At 45.3% G+C, this 5174-nt stretch overlaps 1 pseudogene; it reads right to left on the reverse strand.

Moving 5' to 3' along the window:
* Nucleotides 1–219: 219 nt before the first annotated feature.
* On the reverse strand, nt 220–1697 carry LOC105554642 (annotated as a pseudogene).
* Between the last annotated feature and the right edge of the window lie 3477 nt (nt 1698–5174).

Here is a 5174-nt window from a genome sequence, read left to right on the forward strand (position 1 = left end):
CTGAGAAGTCCAACTTTTAGCCAGAATACATAAATTCCTGAAAATGTGTGAAAATGTATAGATTGGAAAATTAAAAATAAAAAAAGGAAAACAAACCTTTTTAGGGAAGGAAGGAAACACTACATGTTTAAATTAAGCATACTAAGAACAACATCAGGGCCGATGAAAGAGCCCTCCCACACGTTTTAAGCGAAACGCCTGTGGAGAAGTGCTTGGAGATCACCGGCCATTGCCGTAGCCAGGCAAGAGCTGGTTGAGGATGGTCTGCAGGGGCTGGTTCACCTGCATGGCATAGCTCCAGCCCAGGTCATAGCGAAAGGCAGGGCAGCTGAGCACCTGTGCCCAGAAGGATCTATCCAGGCAGTCCTTGCATATCTTGCGCTGGCACACTGTTGCAATGGGCCGGTACACCAGTTCCTGACAGCAGATACATTGGAGCGTCTCCTCCACTTTATTCAGGAACATCTGAAACGGGCTGCTGCTCGCTGGCCGGCCCTTGACCGAAGCTAGGACCTCATTCCACAGTTTGGCATTGCTCTTGTCCTCTCTGATGAGGCAGCTCTGCTGGGCCGTGAGGCTGTAGGGCTCCACTTTAGTTTTCTTGGATGTCTGGTGGGGAGACGCGGCCCTGCTCTGGCCACCTCCTGCCTACTTCTGCTTCCACTTTCCCTTGCTTGCCCTGGGGCCTGCGAAGCCCTCCTCCTGCTGCTCCTCCTCCTCCCCCCTCTTGCTGTTCTTCTCCCGCTCTCGGTTGACCAGGGCTTCCAGGTGGCCTTCTGGATACTGTATAGTCAGCCCCAGCTTCTTGATCCATTCCTTCCCCTCCTTCGTCCAGGGGCCAGACTCGTCGTCGTCCCTCTGCAGGAGGTAGCGCCACGGGAGAAACCTGGACTTCCCCTTCTCGGGCCACTACTTCACCACCTGCTAGATGCAGTCATAGCGGTTGCCCTTGGTGGGGGCGTACTTTCTGTTCTTACCACCCTTGATGCTGCACACCACCATAGCAGGCTTTCCCGACTGCCAGTCCTTGGCGTCAACCCCTTCTTGGTCATTAATGAGAGTAAAGCAGTTGAGAGCCAGAGCCCTGTTGGTGTTGGTGAGTTTCTGATCACAAGACTGTTCCGCGGTCCTCTTGTTGCAAGAAAGATCTCAACCATCACTACCCGTGTATCTGAAAAAATTCTCCTCGTCCCCATCGTCCTTGTTGCCCCTGTCCAGGACCAGGGAGTAGGACCCGTAGTTGCTCTGGCCGTGAATGCCAGCCACGTGGGGCCGATGAACCCCAGACTAGCTGACCTGGACTCAGAACCGCCACATGGTGCCCACGGGGATCCCTGGGATGGATCCGTAGTGGTTGGACGGGACGATGGTGCACTCTTTGGTGGGGCCCACACACGCAATGCCCTTGCCCCAGTCCCGCTTTGAGGACAACGTGGCTGAGGCCATCTATGCCTTCTTCTTGCTCTCTCTCAGCCTCTCTTCCGCCAGCACCACCTTGCTGGTGTGGTTCCTGCACTTGGGCAGTACCACTCCTCCTCGCTGGGAATGCTGCTGAGGGGCGGGCGCAGGCAGTAGATGTGGAAAGTCATGTCACATTCGTCACATATGAACTGCTTCTAGGGGTCTTGCTGGCCCCTGCACAGGTGGCAGGCACAGACCCAGCAGAGTCTATTCAGGTCATCCTTGCTGTGCTTGCAGGATGGGATATTCGTGGAGGTAAATGAGAGTATTGGGTTCCACCCCATGATTAAACTGGACATCTAACTAACATGGAAGCATAATTCTCATAGTTCATTTTGAGACAACACTTAGAGAGTTAGGTTTTAGAAACAAGATCAACTAACAATTCAGTCACATTTGTGATTGTTTCTTAGGTTACTCTAAAAACTTTGCGGACTGATGTTGTTTTATTCTAAGGGAAGATCCGGGGTATCGTGACTGAAGCATCATTTAATATAATCAACAAAGTACCTTCTATCTAACATGCACAGAAGCTACCATAGACCATAGACACTTTCCTGAGACTCCCTATTCTACCACTTTGTCCCTCATTCTCATAAAATAATATCACTTCTTATTTCACCAATTTAGAACTGGCTATATACTTTTTAGGACACAGTGAAAATTGGAAATGCATGTAAGGAGCGGGGAAGTCAATCTCTCTTTCTCTTTTCACAGCCTTCAGCTCCCACCCAATGTGAATAGCGAACCCCCAAGGCATTGCAAGTTTCACACGATAAGATGTTTGGTACACAGAAAGGCAAGAGGCCTACCACTTGCTCATTGTGCCATAGCACTGCCAGACTATGGGAAGGATGACCTCTGTCTTGCCCTGTCCAAAAGTATTGTTACTATGAACTTAACTACAAATGTATCTATGATCCTATCCAGTCCTCTGCCAGGGTTGAAAGGCAATGCAGCCTGATCACTGTCTAAGGCAGATGATGACAGTGGTTGAAAGATATAGTCAGGAGGGAGGAGGACACCTGAAACCTATGGAAGCAGGGGCAGAAAGCTGGCAGCTTAGAACTCATCCTAGGGAGGTGGTAAGGTTGACAAGAGGCCAGGCTACACTTGAGCTGAAATCTCAAGCTTAAAATGTAACATAAATTCAAAGATAAAATTGTTAAGAATTTCAATATAGCAACCTTAACCATGCTACTCAATTGGTTTCACCCTCGTGAAGCCAGGCCTGGACCAGGAACATAGACAACATCAGATTTAAGTTCCTTCAAATTTCACTTTTTCACTAATTTATCAAAACCCATATCATTCTTGCTTTCTTACCTTATATAACATGAAAAAATATCATATTCTAATAAAGTCAATAGTTTTACCTCAGTTCTAAAGCCCATCTTTTCCTTCATTCTAATCAAACGTCCTCCGTCAGTTATCCCATCTTTATCCCTTATATTTAATTTAATAACTTGACATTTTCCTATAGTTACTCCTTCTTCCTGTCCTTAAAAATCAAACATGTTGGCACAGTTCGATATACTCACTCTCTGTACAGATAATCTTCCAGTCATTTATTATAACTAAAATGAAATGCAATCTAGCTTATTGCTAAAGTATTCCCCTGAATCTGCTTTCACTAAATCCCCAGTGACATTTTTGTTTCTAATGGTTTATCAAGCAGAGAAGAAAGGCAAGAGGTAGACACATGCCAAAAACACGAGATAATAGGTATATAAAGGCATAGTACCATGAAAAAGCATGGCACTTCTGAAACAGTTCAAAATGGTTTCAGTGTTTGTTGCATTACACAATATGTCACTTTTGATCTTCTGCTAAGAGATTCCAAGAGAGAATTAATTATACAAGAGATTAATTCTGGAAAATATCTTTGAACAATTAAAAAATACAGAGGGAGCAGGAATAGGTACGAAGAACCTTCAGTCTGCAATGCAGGACTGACATCTGTGAAGGAAAAGAGGGAAGAAGGAATTAGAGGGTTGAAAAAGATTCAGAGTACATTAAAGAAAGTCTTGGTCATGCCTAATGGGATTCCCTGAGCAAAGATTACTTGGTAGAGAAGTCCTGAATCGAGAAGAAATGGCCTGACTCTGGTACCTCCACGATGCTCACTTATTTGCTGGAGACTTTCCAGAGGGAAAATGGCCTTTGCAAAGCACCACAGCGGATCTGAATTTATGGCAGTTTTTTGGTCAACCATTCTCTCTGCAGCAGGTTCTCTTGAAGGGAGAATCCGAATAGCACACTTCCATGGATGCCACAGTCCACCATCTGTACTTTACTGCACAGATGCACTTCTCCATACAAATTTATATAGCAGCTCCCCTAAAGGTTTCTTGAACCTCTCTTCTTGGTGAGACAATTAGATGAGGGAAGTTAGTGGGACAAACTAGAGCATCTGTCTCGGGGCTGCAACTGGTTTTCATCCTTTCCCTCCTCCACTACTCATTCTGAACTACCCTCATCCTTAACTCTCATCTCAACAGGTCTTGGGACTTCACTGATGGTGTGAATCAAAACTTCATGCCTGAAGATTCTAAGCCCCTAGTAATCACATCCCACTCAAGTAGGGATTGCTGCATGTGTCCATTCACAGTTATAGTGGGGCAAGGAAGTACCAAGAGAAACCCTAATAGATCATCTGGATTTCAACTATAATTCTCCCTGCCCCCACTGTGTGAGAGTAGTCCTACTTCTTCACCCCTGCAATCAGGGTGAATTACCCCGTTAAAAATAATAGTTTTTCTTCCACCCTGCTATTCTCTGAACACAAGGAGTCCAAAGTGTCCTGGTAGCAGCTGTAGATTATAACTTATTGGCACACAGCAAAAGTGTGCCCACTTTATAGTTTCTGTCTCTCTACAAACCCCAAAGTTGCAGTGACAGAAAATACAAAGTCTCCCAGAGGGACATTAGAAATGACAATAAGTGAGGCCACTGCTGATTCTACTCTTTGGTTCCTGAACCCATGCATTCTTTCTACTGAGGACATAGTGCACAAACGAGTCTCCTGTTTAGCATTTTGTTTTGTTTTTGGTTGGTTGTTTTTCTGACACCGTCTTAGTAGGTTCAGGCTGCCATGACAGAATACCATAGACTGAGTGGCTTAAACAACAAATATTTGTTTTTCAGAGTCCTGAAGTGAGAAGTCTGAGATCAAGGTGTCACCATTGTCAGGTTCTTGGTGAGTGTTCTCCCTTTGTTAACAGACAGTTGCCTTCTCACTGTGTCCTTACATGTCAAAGAGAGAAACCTCTGGTCCCTTCATTTCTTTAAAAGAGCACTAATCTACTCAGGGGACATCCACCCTCATGACTTAGTCAAACCCTAATTACTATCAAAGGCCCTGCCTCCAAAGACCATTACATTGGGGATTAAGGTTTCAGCATATAAATTTTGAGAGGAGACAAAGATTGAGACCATAGCAGACACTGCATACATTGGCATTCTAAAAATTATCAATTCTCTGACACTAACTAACTGGGTGTCCCAAAATTCAAATGAATTATGACACTAAGCACTCAGCGTTTACACAGACCCCACAAGACAAGGACAATGTCTTTTGATTATGATAGCAACAACTTAAATGCAGAACCCACAAGGAAAGGGTTCAGTCCCAGAGGATTGCCCTCACTTCTGATGCCAGTCACAAGTCTTCGGGGCTGCCTACACTTCTAGATCGATCAACTTGAAGTTCA

This window comes from Mandrillus leucophaeus, unplaced genomic scaffold (assembly GCF_000951045.1).
Source record: "Mandrillus leucophaeus isolate KB7577 unplaced genomic scaffold, Mleu.le_1.0 Scaffold1175, whole genome shotgun sequence".
Lineage (NCBI taxonomy): Eukaryota > Metazoa > Chordata > Mammalia > Primates > Cercopithecidae > Mandrillus > Mandrillus leucophaeus.